This window comes from Mastigoproctus giganteus, chromosome 1 (assembly GCF_048544385.1).
Source record: "Mastigoproctus giganteus isolate SK-2022 chromosome 1, ASM4854438v1, whole genome shotgun sequence".
Lineage (NCBI taxonomy): Eukaryota > Metazoa > Arthropoda > Arachnida > Uropygi > Thelyphonidae > Mastigoproctus > Mastigoproctus giganteus.
Window position 1 is genome coordinate 264,474,556 of NC_143575.1, and position 14,322 is coordinate 264,488,877.

The window sequence follows — 14,322 nt, forward strand, 5'->3', positions numbered from 1 at the left end:
CAGTATAAGAATAAATTAGATTTGAATTCAAGTAGGTGGGAAGGAGAAGGCCAAATAACGATCTGCTTTCCAGGCTAATTTTACCTGTTGTTGAATGTTGTTCCAAAAGTCATAAAAGGGATCATAATAGCAGCCTTAGTACTGAATGTTAACGAAGTGCATTTCATAAGACCAAGAAGCCGAAAGGCTTCGAGAACAATGATATCCATATGAGCCGATGGAAGAAAATCGTGGAGCATGCTAAATCAGAGATCTCTAAAGTGAGCAGCAACTCCTAATCAACTCTTCAACTCCTAATCAATGGAAGAAAATCATGGAGCACGCTAAACCAGAGATCTCTAAAGTGATCAGCAACTCCTAATAAACTAGGCAACTCCTCTTCTTAATCAACGTGATAATTCGAAAGTATTAAAGATTTTATCCGACTTGTGGGATGTAACCAACAAAATTGGCACTTCTATTTAAAGATATATTGTTTTCAATAAGCCAATATGAGATAAATTTGAGACAAGACTAAAATATGAGCATCGAAGATGGAATTAATAATTTGAAGATGTTAGCGTTAACAGCAAAGGTTGGGCAATCGATAACTTTATAGATTTTAAGGTCATCAGCAAACATTGAGCATTTGACATCGAAAATTTGATGAGCTTCAAGTGCTAGTCAAGACCTCAAAGGCAGATATTGTTGGGATATCAGAGACATGATGTCACACAGACATATGCAGTGCAGAATTGGAATTTGGGGAGTACAATGTGTACAGAAAGGATAGACAGGGTAGGAAGGGAGGAGGGGTTATGCTGTTAGTTAAGAAACAAAATCTAAGGAAGTGCATCCAATTAACATTGGTGGACAATGCAATGTTGAGTCAATGTGGTGTGACATAAGCACTGGGAAAGGAAAAATGAGAGTGGGTGTGTGCTATAGGCCTAATGAATCTGATGAGTATAATGAGTAATTGTGCAGAGAAATAGAGTGGGCCAGTAAATCAGAATGTCTTATAATGGGAGATTTTAACTTTCCAGATATTGACTGGAACTTGTGGATTGGTCATTCGCACACTAGCAAGACATTTATGGATTTACTGTTTTATACAGGAGTCTCAGATAGTTTTTAAATTCTGTATACTGATGATAATACCAACGCTGCATTTCTAAATGGAAAGCCTTCAGGGTCTTAATCTTGGAGGCAACTAGGCTTTTCATTCCAACTAAGAAATACTCTTCAAGGTTCAGGCCTAAATGGATGTCAGATGAATTGATGAGGCTCGTGGCAGAGAGTAAAAATGTATGGGATGCATATAAAGTATCAAGTGACACAGAAGCTTATGGCAGATATAAGCTAGTCTTAAATCAAGTCACAAATGAGGTTAGGCAGGCGAAGGCAGATTACGAGAAATCTTTGGCAAAGGATGCAAAGAAAAACAGCAAAGACTTCCTTACTTATGTAAACTCTAGAAGGAAAGGGATGGATCAGATTGGACCAGTTAACATAGACGAGTTGACTATTGATGATCATGCTCAGGTAGCTGATAAACTCAATGAGTATTTTGCATCTACATTCACACATGAGGAATTATTCAATGAGGGGAGTGACACAAGTTTCTCAAACGGTAACAGGGAGCTAAGTGATTTTGTAATAACTGAGAGCAAAGTGGAGGAGAAACTGTTGAAGTTAAGCATAAGGAAGGCACCTGGGGTGCACGGGATCTATCCAGTTATATTAAAGGAGGCAGCAAAGGAAGTAAGCAAACCCTTAGCCATAATTATGAGGGCTTCCTTGGACTCAGGGAAGGTCCCCATGGACTAGAGATGTGCAAATGTATCACCAATTCACAAAGGAGTGACACAGGTATCTATAGACCTGTTAGTTTAATTTGTGTTCCGGGGAAAATAATACAGTCACTGGTTAAAGAAGCATTGCAGGATCATCTAGACAAGACTGCAGTAATAGTTAAGACACAGCATGGGTTTGTTAAAGGGAGTTCTTGTCGGACCGATTTGATTGGATACTATGATGTGGTCACAAAGGAACTGGATGCCAAAAATAGTTTTGATATCATATACTTTGATTTCAGGAAAGCTTTTGATACTGTTGCACATGGAAGACTGCTGTACAAATTGGAGAGGTATGGCATTAAGGGAAGCAAGTTGCTACAATGGATAAAAGGGATGGTTGAGTGGGAGACGAGAGAAAGTGGTAATCAATGGGTGCTGCTCTTCGTGGACTAATGTTATTAGTGGAGTCCCACCGGGTTCGGTCCACTGTTGTTTTGTATATTTATCAATGATATTGATGAAGGTATATCAGGCTTAGTGCCGAAGTTTGCAGATGATACAAAGGTTGGCAGGGTTGTTAATGGGAGTAATGGCAGTGTGCTACTCCAACTGGATCTAGATTAGTTGGGAAGATGGGCTGAGAAATGGCAACTGAAGTTTAACCTTGACAAATGCAAAGTACTGCATATGGGTAGAAGTAACCCCAGAGAAACGTACCAAGTGTGTGGTACTACACTCAGGGAAGTGGGAAGTGAAAAAGAAATGGGGATAATTGTGCAGTCAAATATGAAGTTCGCTGAGCAGTTCAGACGGGCTGCCAGGGCAGGTCACGGCGTCTTGTCAATGGTGTACAGGAATTTTGCTAGCAGGGAGAAAAAGGTGATTGTCCCTCTGTATAAAGCAATAATCAGGCCACATGTAGAGTACTGTGTACAGGTCTGGAGGCCTCATTTTAGATGTAGAGTTGCTAAAATGAGTACAAAGAAGAGCAACAAGATTGGTGAGGGGGAACAAATGGGGGCTCCTCCCAAGAAAGGCTTAAGTTCTGCAAATTGCAGCGCCTGGAGAGTAGGCACCTGCGAAGTGATCTGATTGAGGTGTATAAGGCCTTGAATGGGTTGAGCAAGATGAATGCTGATGGTATTCTTCCTCTTGCTCAGATTAAGAACCTGAGAGGGCATAAATTCAAATTGAGGAAAGTCAGTTGTAGAATAGATGTGTGGAAATTTGCCAACAGCCAGCAGATAGTTGATTGGTGGAACAGACTTCCATCTTTTGTTGTGGAAGGTGAGTGATAGCCTAAATAAATTTAAGGCTGAGCTGGACTGGCATTTGGAACAAATGGAGGAGTGAAATGAGAGATTTTTTTTTTTTTTTTTGGCTGATGCTGCATAAGCTTGCTTTCTTGCATCATATGCCTCTACTAATGCTAATGCTAAAGTTTGGAACGCTGTTGCGAGGCCATTGAGATACACTCAGTTTTCACTGAATTATGACCACTTATCAAATATCACGTTGAGCCACCGTTCATGCGGATAACAGCCTCTGTTCGCCTAGGCATTGGTTTCAATAGATATCTGAAAGCGTCTTAGGGATGTGCAGCCATGCTTCCTGTAAAGTTTTCCACAGTATCGGAATAGATGACGGTTGGTGTCCATACGCTTCACTTCCCGTTCCAAAACATCTCACAGATGTTCAACTGGAGGCCAATCAAAATGGGTGATATCTTCACTGCGTTCCTCGAACCACTTGTGCACAGTGTGAGATCTTCCAAGATGCATTATCGTCTTGTAATATCCAGTTTCTGTCAGGGGAAATGTGCAACATGGAAGGGCGCACACGGTCCCCGTAAGAGTTGCCGGTAGATCTCACCAATGAAACGTTGGTCTATACGCACCAATGGTCCTACTTCTTCCCTGCAAAACATGTCCCATATTGAGCAACCACCGCCACTTGCCTGGACAGTGGGCACCATGCACGATGGGTCCATGGACTCGAGTTGCTTGCACCACGCACGAAGCCATCTGACGGCGAGTTGAACCAGTTATTTGGACTCATCCGATCAGCCACTCGTTTCCAGTCCTCCAGTGTCCACAATAGCTCAGATTAGGTTTATCTCCGAAAGATTTAAATGGTGATAATGCCAATCTATCAAAAGGAATTAAGTGATTATTAAATTATAGAACAGTAATCATGATAAATTCTTAAAGTTCACTGGCAAGTACGCAACTATATTATATTACCCTTTTAGAATAACTTTAATAAAGAGTGGATCCAATTCGATGTCGTGCGCATTGATCAAATAAGCCACCGATCTGATCTTATCTTAACCTAATCCTTGAAGCAATAAACTGAGCATTAGCCATCATGGGCCTGTCTGCACCGTAATGCACCAGTGTTACATGTCTAAGGTGAAACCTCGATGTTTGCCAAAATTATTGATAGCTCCTCAAAAGCTCCACAGGAAAGAGTGTTCCGCATAACTGTTGGAGCTTTGTAGAGAGAATGTTGATGACTTGTTTTTCGTGGAACTGTGACGATGGATGAATGCTAAGAACATCACAATGGGCTGGAAACAAAACAGATGAGTAAACAACTGAAGCATTCATCTTCACCATTCCCCAGAAAAACCCAAGGTATAACTATCTTCCCAAAAGGTCATCTATCTTCTGGAACTCTAAAAGTATCGTCCTTACAAAAGATATCACTAGGAAGTGCCACAGAAATGTCCTAGAAAAGTTCAGAGAATATACAGAGACGAAACGAGTGAAACTATTGGAACATGTCCACCTCCTAGCCGACAATGCTCCTGCTCCTAAGCTGCGCTCAGTGGACTTTAAAACCAGGTAAGCCTTTTCCACCCTCATACACCTCAATCAAATCTCCTCTAAGCGCCTAGCTCCCAAGCTCAGTAGCCAACATATTCGAAATCTTTTCTCATGTGGACACCCTTTGAAAAGATGAAAAGTACTCAATGGAGTACTTTGAATCGCTCTGTAACTTTCCCAAATCCTCTTTCTTTGCTCTATTAAAATGGTTAGACTGGCCAGCTCTTGAAATTCCTTAAAGGAATTTCATAAGAATTAGAATGCATTTTCAACATGGGTGGATGTCTTCGGTAATTTAATTACAGATCAACCAAATGATTTTCATATATTCTTTTTGAATTTTTTATAAATATGATTGAAATTTTTTAAATTTTATATAAAAATTTTATAAATTTCATATAAATCAAAAACCTTCCCACATGATCCTGTTCATCCCCCCTTCCAATAACTTGTCTGGTTCTTTCTTGAATTTAATCAAACAATCCACTTCCACAACAACAGGTGGAAGGTTGTTTCAATTCCAATAATCAACCACCAGTTGGCTGAAGGCAAACTTCTGCATATCCATCCTGCAACCATCCTTCCTCAATTTGAATTTGTCGTCCCATGTCCATAATCTGAGTAAGAGAAAAAACGCCACTAGCATTGAGCTTGCTCAATCCATTCAAAGCCTTAAACATCTCAATCAGATCACCTCGCGGGTGCCCAGTCTCCAGACATTGCAATTTGCAAAACTGAAGACGTTCATGGTAAGACCCAAGGCCATAACGCTCCATGCCTTAAGTTTAATTATCTGTTGATGCCTATTGCAAAAGGTTTCTAATTTTTGGGCTAGTGAGTATAGTAATACTGCTTATGTCCTGGAAAGATGGGGAGGATTGCCATCTGGATCCCTGCCACTGCCACACGACAATCCGCCCCTCCATTGAGCCTCTAGAATTTTCAAACAACCCTTGGCCATTGTAATTTTACGATCTCCTTGTACATTGGCCACGCGCATGCGTATACATTGCAAGCTCACTGACAATCGGTCTCCTTCTGTTTGGCATTGGCAAGCGTACAAGATGTCGCAACATTGGTGTACAGCAACTGCACGAGACATTCACCAATAAACGTTTCTTGTCTCCCACACTCCACATAATCTTCGAATTTCTTCTTTCACCGTTTTTATCGTTCTTTCTGGAAATGTTTACTTTTCCCTTCGATGGGCTTTTTCTATCTTTATTTCGAGTGGCGCTCTCGTCATGCCTCCCTTGTGGACCACACTCGAAAAATACGTTTACATAAAGTACGTCATAAAAGGTAATTACCCCCCAAGAAAGGGGGCAAATTACCCAAAAGAAAAGACAAAAAGATGATGTTGCTATTAGCGAGGAGGTTACATCTGTGTGTGTGTGTGTGCCCGTACCTGCTTCGCATTCCGAGTTGGCAGCCGAAAACTGAGCTGATCGATCGGTCCAGAAGATTTCAGCCTCGCGCCTTCCTGAAAACTGCAAAGACAGACGTAAAAGGCGGAAGCCTCCTCTAAAACCATCGTAAAAGGTTAGTACCGCTCTCTTCTTTCTTTACATTCGTCTTAATATCCCCCCTAATGATTACCAGAGGTGGGGGAAGAGGAATGGGTTCATCTCATCCATTGCAAACGACAGATATTCAATTAATTCGCGGCGCTTTACAGGACTAGTCACGTGAGACGCTATGAACGCTAAACAGACGCGCATTATCCTCTTGCCCACACGGCCTGTGTATTAAATATTTACTGTGCCAAACGACGATAGTCTCTGGCGTAATGCGCACGCATGCGGGCCTCATCCTCAGGGGACACGCAACAAAGGGAAGGTGGGAGGAACAATCCTTCAGTCTCGAATCCGTCGTCCCAGCACCTCACTTCCTGTTCGAAGCGTGACGTCACATCCTTCTCGAGCGCAAATTGTTCTATCAGACACTGTGGGCCCCCGGTGCCCGAATAAGAGGCCCTCCATAGAAAAATAAACTCACCGTCCGTGATTCATTTTTTTTTTCGTCTGCGTGCTGTGGTTCCGCTTCCGGCCGATAGGGGGTGTCGCGCACTTCCGAGTCTCCTAAAACTGCTGACTCCATTGACTCGCGATCGACACTCGGCGCTCCGAAGGCACCCTCTCCCTCTCACACACGCACACACACACACACGACATTGCGTGCCTTTTTCGTCTGACCAGTGTGCAACGCTCGCAGAACGGGCAGAAGCCCGCAAATTCTTGCAGCTCTTCCGTCAACACCGCAGTAAAGGAGCACGTGTCACGCTATCGGGGTTAGATGAAGCCGTAGCCGATCTACGGTGGGATGCTAAAAGAGTATAATCGGCTTTCGGGTGCCAAACGGAGGACTTCAATTGCTCCATGATGGTGAAGAGGTCGAAGCAGATATCCTGAGCGAGACCCTGCTGGTAATGTGAGTATGATCTTTTTTGTTATTTATTACTTTGCTCCTCGATATTAATTAACGATTGTTTAAAAAAAAAAAACAAAAAAAACTGGCGTTTTTCATTGTTATTGGATACCAAACGACAATCGAAAATTGTCAATTTCAAGTGCAACTTCCCTCCGAGAGACCTTCGACGCTAATGAAATATGCAGATTTTGATTTCATTGTTGGGTACGTGTTTTGAATAGGTTACTATGGCGACACGTGGCAACAATATTGTAGCATTGGAAAAGCAAAAGATAATACCATTTTTTTGCTTCTTCCCCTACTTTTTTTTAACTATCAAAATGTGGCGCTTAAAATTTACTGTAAAAATCTGCAGTGTTGCGCTGTTTTACGTAAATGTCGTTTGGAAGAATAAACTCAATTACGAAATAATTCTTTTGGTAACCTAAGCAGAAGTGCAAACCGGGCATCATCTGTGATTCATTAGAGCTGCCTGGCCAGGCACACTCTCGTGGGATAATCCCCCTTCATTTTGACTACCAGCCTTGGAGAGAATTTGCTGCTATGGTCGGCGTCTGATTATACGGTAACGTTTGCACATGGATCAAAAGGCAGCCGGTACTTAATGCCGCTCGGATAACGCTGGCCGAACGCGGCAGCGGGCACGTTTCGCATGCGAAAGATTGTAGCGATAGAGGAAAGCATTTTGATCGAGTTCTGCAGGGCCTTTGGAATTCTGCGAACTGCTTTTACGTTTTGTTTATATTAATTGACGTTTCGTGCAAATGTTCGGCTTTCATCAGGAACGTGCGGAACTGAGCATACATTTATGCGTATCTGCACATCGTATATCTCTTGATATATTTCTATGCGCAGTTTACGCATTGTTTTATACAAGTGTAATATGCAGCTACGCCCCCCTCCAGGGATTCCTTAGGAAGAACTTGTTAATTCCAGAGGTCACGTGACAGGTATGGTGTCGATAATTCCGATCTAGCAGAACTATGGCTGTTATTTAGAGAAGGGGCCATATATGTATCAGCACGAAACCGGTTTGAGTAGAATAATGTTGTGCGCCTGCCATATCCAGCACACAACCCAGATCTGAATCCCATTGAATGCCTTCGGGATGTTTTGGCACAACTAAGAGCCATGGTAAGACGTAGTTCAACTACTGAACTAGCTGCAGCCTCACGTTGGCGCATCATGGCCTTAGACGCCCATGCGCCCCAAAACCAAACCAAGTGCAGCCTCACGAGAGGAACAGGGAAAGATTCTAGTCTCTCCAAAGGCTATAGAAACTGTCCCCTAAAGAACTGCTGGCGTTGTCAAAGCTTACAGGAGTCACACTCAATATTACAGATCTGAATCCCAATGAATGTCTTTGGGATGTTTTGCCACAACTAAGAGCCATGGTAAGACGTATTTCAAATACCGAACTAGCTGCAGCCTCACGAGAGGAGTGGGAAAAGATTCCAGTCTCCAAAGAGTTGCTGGCGTTGCCAAAGCTTGCAGGAGTCACACTCAATATTACAAAGGTTGTTTTATAGCAGAACGTATGGATTTTTTTTTCAATCTCCATATATTTTGGAGGGCAGTGTATATGTAGTCTGCATTTATAAATATAAATCCCTTTAATTGCTGCAGTTGTATTCTTCTGAATATCCCCTGACACCTCAAATCCTTTTCCTTTGAGGTGCATTTTAATTTTCCAGAATATAAAAAAGTCGCATAGCGCCCGATCGGGCGAATAAGGCGGCTGCTCTAATGTTATGATCTTTTTTAACTGCAACAGAGGAATGACAAGGCGCATTATCATGATGGAAAACCATCCTTTTGTCTGTGGGTGGTTGCCGGTCGCACAATCCATGCTCTGGCAGTTGTCTGGTTAATGTTTAATGGCAACTTTTTTTATCTGCTTATAGCCCAAGAGGCTATATAGGGCCGGAGGAGTTTTTCAGACACAGGTTAGAATGATTTCAAAAGAAATCCGGCTCTTTTAAACCTCAGATATTGTTGTGGTCTGTGCAATCCGTGATGTGGAATCCGTTTGGAATACGAAACAGCAACATTATCTTCGAAAGAGCCTTCTGATGACCCCCACGGGTACATTCTACCCCCCCCCTTATATTACACGCAAGACATGAATGAGGCAGTGGGTAATAGAGCCGAATGTTTCTCCTTTTCTCCTTTGGCATAAAGAATCCTTTTTCTTGCAAGCTAACAGATTGCCTCCAGCAGAATAAACTAAGATGAAAACTCGAATCAAAAAGAAAAAAAAAAGCTGAGATTCCACTCGCTGATTACAGCGACTTGGAAGCATTTCCAGGGTTGGGGGGGAACTGTTCAACTAATCAAAAGCATCATTCCTCGAATTCTTTCGATGTTCTAGGAGCATTTCTCGGAGCAAGAGGGAAAAAAGAAAAAAAAAAAAAAGAAAGAAAGAGCATTTATTAGTATGATGCTCCAGGCAAAGGATTTCTGCTTTTAAGAAATGATCAGGAAGAGAAAGCTGAATACCCCTTAATCAAACTACTTTTTAACCCTTTTTTTCTTTTTAAAATCGAGATAATGACCATGCACCACAGCGCACATGCGCAGGAAAAACGAATAAAATAACATCAATAACCATCGAAGACGAAATCTACTCACCGAATTTCAAAAGGGGTACGATAGTTGGTGATCGTATCTCACCCGATATTTTTCTTCTCTGAAGGATCACTTAAAGTCGCTATAGGATGAAAGAGCCTTGTCGTTTGAGAAGGACAATTTGTTATTCAGTTAAAAAAAATCCTTTTTGATAGATAGAAGGGATAATTATGGAAGACGTCTTTAATGACCTACCCAAGCATAAAATTAGGGCTACGATTACTTTCTCTGCTTTATATAACGTATGGCTTAATTATAATTCTAATTATACTCGCTGAAAATGCAGATGGATTATAACGAATCAGTGAACAAAGGAGGACCCATTCATTTTAAACCTAGGTGGCGCATTTGCATTGTTCATTTTACAGTTTAGTGAACCAAGAAAAAAAAAAAAGGGTACCCGGATTTAGGAAGGCCACTTTAACCCTACATTCTGATGTCATCATAAATTAGAAGGATGAAAAGCAAAATATAATTAAAGTCTTTTGCAGTTTCAGTGCAATCTCCAGAAAGAGATGAATTGGACTTCCATTATAACATTAATTAACCACGTGACACGTTTTATGTTTCAAACGCTTTTACCATAATGAAAAGATAGAAGGAAGAAATGTGAAGAATGTACTAACCACCTATCGTTAATTCCATTAAAAAAAAAAAAAAAAAAACAATAAAGGAAAAATTCTGGAAATATTTCATCGGGATGAAAACACAAAAGGGCGTAATAATTTATATTTTTAGAAAATCCTCAGATTCGAGTGCAACATACCAACAAAGGCAGCCAATAAATTTGCAAAAGGTGTCACGTGATCGAGCCAGCCCAGCTACTGCATTCACGAACAAAAGGTGAAACCATCATCCACCACAACGCATGCGCCTCAGAGCACTCAAACACCAATTTAGCCCGGATAGATTTAAGCTACTAATAATTTCAGAGAGAGAGAGAGGGGGGCGGGGAGAGTCAGATTTGGGTGGTCGTCCATCACAATTTTCCAATTTAAAGATTAATTATCGTTAAGTTCCAGAAATCTGCACCAAAATGCAGAAAATCAGACGAAGAGGAAGCAACTTCCTCCAAAAGATCTTAACTTTTCAATTGGCTTCGACAGATGCAGACGACTACAAGCTTGTTTATCGATCGGTAGGATCCTTCTAAAACGTGCAACACGTCTTGTTAATAATGTCTAAATATTAATCAGGTGGTGTGGACAACGAGTTTCCATGTTGGATACAGCGTCGCAATAGCTACCAGACAACCCCCCCCCGCTCCACCCCACCACACTCCTCCACATCCGATTGTTTCCTGCTAGGAGGAGCCAATAACGTTGTGTTCAGCTGGGAGAGACGCACAAATCGCGTTTGCTGGAGTTAATTAGCTGCTCAATCTGCAATGCAAATATCGGGCCGGTGGAGATGGTTAGAAAGGAGTATTCGTAGATTTGGTTAAGTAAAGAATTTATGAATGGTGGGCCCATTAATCTTAGATTGAACTATTGCGCCTGAAATTCTGTTTCCACCCGGCTAATTAATGAAATCGAGCGATGGGGGTCTTAGACAAGATTTCGTTGTACCCCGAACGCCGCGATCTGCGTTCATTCATTAATAAAAATGTTCGTTGAAATCCTTATTAATGCATGGCCGGGCATCTACAATGGGCAAGGCTACTTTATTAGACATGAACTGCTACGAAGGAGCGCTTAATTATTTTAATTATATTTACTTCTAATACCAATTCCGCGTTGAAAAAGAAGAGTCGGTGCCTGCGTGGTAATTATGGACTGCGGTGGTGCCCTCTATCGACTCACACGAAAACATTTTAGTCGTTAGTGCCCTTGCACGACAAGAGTTTTGCCCAATAGTGGGCAAAACGAAAGATTCGGTTGAATAACCATTATGGTGACTGGTGTAGCCGCACAGGGGGTTCCACCTCAATGGCTCCCATTCTCGAATTAGCCCTGCGATTGTCCACTTTTGTATATATATATATATATACACTGAGTGGACAAAAATTGTGCGATACCAACCTAGTAACGGGCAGTCACACGGCGAGGCATTGAGTCCACTAATTCACGAAAGCGTTCCACAGGTATTTCTATTCGTGCTTCCTGCACCGCTGTCCATAATTCCGTCGAATTCCTGGGTGGAGGGTCCAAAGCTCGATTGGACCTTTCCACAGCATCCCAAAGATGCTCCACAGGGTACATGTCCGATGAACGTGGAGGCCATTCCACGGTGGTAAAATCTGCGGAATGCTCTTCTAGTCACCACGGTTCTGTTGGGAGGTGCATTGTCCTGCTGGAAGAGTCTATTCTTCTGTGGGGGTACGATGACCATGAAAGGATGCAGATGGTCTACAAGGATGGACACAACCTGGACCGTTCACAGATGCGTCTAGACGTACCCGAGGTCCTAACTTGTGACAGTTGAACATTTTGTACGGTTCCCACCAGATAAGTACCCTTTCGTCCGCTCGAAATAATTAGAAACGGAACTCATCGGAACAGAAGACCCATCTCCAATCATCCAAGGTCCAAAGAACCGATGTTCTTTCAGCCAGTTTAGGCGTAGAGTCCTGTGTCGTGGTGTTAGCAATGGGATTCTGGTTGATCCCATAACCTATTGCTGCTAATGATTGGCGGATGGTCTTGGTGGAGACGTTTCTGGCACCTCCCTCGTTGAAGTAGGCGGTGATTTGTGCCACTGTCGCTCTCCGGTTGGCTGAAACAATGGGAGACAGACGTTGAAGGCCCATTCATCCACCACCTTTCTCCACCCACAGCGCTGTCCACGATGAGTTGTTATTTCGGAAATGTATTCCCGATAAACTGTTGATACTGTCGAACGGGGATAGCGAAATTTCTGTACCACCTCCGCGATACTGACCCATGCGTCAGGCACCCACTATCACCCCTCTTTTAAAGTCGGTTAACTCACGACGTTTATCCATACCGAAATTGAATTACCGTCTACGTGAATACAGTGATGCTTTGTACCTATATACCTGCCAAGCGGAGGGTTCGTCCACTATTGAGAGTGGTGACAGCGTCGCATTGCCCAGGAACCAGGTATCCCATGAATTCTGTCCTTTCAGTGTATATATACATCGGTGATCACTGAATTATGACGACCCCATCCATAATGGACTATACTCCAGAGCTTGCAGTATAAAAAGCCAATCTTTCCTTCTCTAGAGCAGTGGTAATTTGCATCTGGTCGTCCAAGTCAAGGTGATAAAGTAGCAGTTATTGGAGTTCGTGCGTCGGGTGCTTCCAAAAGGCGTGTCTTGTCCATTGATCATGGTGCACTGTGGTTAAGGTGTACAAAGAACGATATCGAGAGGGTCATACCAACTTCCGTGTACAGAACTGTAAAGGTTTACGTAAGGTGGATGATCGTGGTGAGTGAAGGATGCAGTGCATTGTACGACAGCTGATATTCCAATACGATATTGGGGAATGCAAGAACAATGTTCCAAATGACGATGCACTGCACACTCAGACGTATGGGGCTTCCACAGCAGAAGACACGAGACACCTTCTCCTCACTGCTGATCATAGTCGATGGCGAATGCCGTGGTGTCAACAACAAGCTAATTGGACACCGGAGGGCTGAAAACGAGTGTGCTGGTCGCATGAGCCCAAATGCTTGGTGCAACTGGCTGATGGACGCCTTCGTCTGTGGCGCAAGTAGCACAAGTCCATGGGCTCATGTGCATGATGCCCACTATCCAAGAAGGTGGGGGTGCTTGCTTAATATGGAGCATATTTTGCTAGCAGAACCAAGCCCCGTGGTGCGCATGGACCAACGTTTCACTGGTGAGGTCCACCGACAGCTCTTAAGGGACCAAACTCGCCCTGTCATGTTGCATTTTTTCCTGTACAGAAACGGGATCCTCCATGTCATCGGACCACACTGTGCACGAGTGGTTCAATAAACAGTGAAGATATCACCCATCTTTATTGGCTTCCAAATTCGCTTTCCCTCAATCCATCTGTTCCTGCACTGTGGAATGCCTTGCAGGCAACACGGCTACTGATCCCTACAGATGTCTTCAGCCATCTGGAGTCAATGCCTTGGCAAATAGCGACTGTTATGCGTGCGAATGGTGGCCCAACAAGGTATTAGGTAGGTTGTCATAATTCAGTGATCACTCAGTGTATATGTAGATATAATTTTTTTCTCTCTATCTCTCTTTGCCCTTCTTCACTTCCTCTCGCATACTTCTTCTTATCTGTTTTTTTTTAATGGCTGCCATAATTCAACTTCTTCCACAGTTCCAAAGTCTTGTGGCTAATGAGCTTTCTCAGAGCGCTCGACAGATTTTCTTTTTTCTTTCTCAATTCTTTCTAATTTTTGTCTCCAAAGACACGAGTTCTTTTAGTGCACCTTTTAGCAAAGGACCGAGGTCTTCAGCTGGAAGAAGTTGGAACAATTTAGGAGATCGGAGCCTGATGTTTTATTCATACCCAAAGGGAGCAGATAGCAACATGGCTGGCCAAGTTAGCGCAAACGTTGATTTATTTGCAACGTCTGTCATTTATTTTATTTTTTGTGTCAAGGAACGTCTGGCTTTGAGGATAAATGCATGTTTTCAGTCGTTATATCTCTGGAAGATTTAGGCCTACAAATTACTTAAAATGCTAAATTTGACTATAAATAAA

The 14,322-nt window shown here is 42.6% G+C and overlaps 1 protein-coding gene across 2 annotated transcripts in view; it reads left to right on the plus strand.

Moving 5' to 3' along the window:
- The first annotated feature begins 6,090 nt into the window (after positions 1 to 6,090).
- LOC150091890 (acetylcholinesterase-like) overlaps positions 6,091 to 14,322 on the plus strand; it is a 77,485-nt gene continuing 69,253 nt past the window's right edge. Inside the window, exon 1 of one of the 2 annotated variants that reach the window (XM_090377362.1) lies at positions 6,091 to 6,148. The gene's annotated coding sequence lies outside the window, so the exon portion shown is untranslated. Of the gene's footprint in view, positions 6,149 to 6,662; positions 7,037 to 14,322 lie in introns of those variants that run through there. The other variant, XM_090377355.1, reaches the window with a different exon arrangement.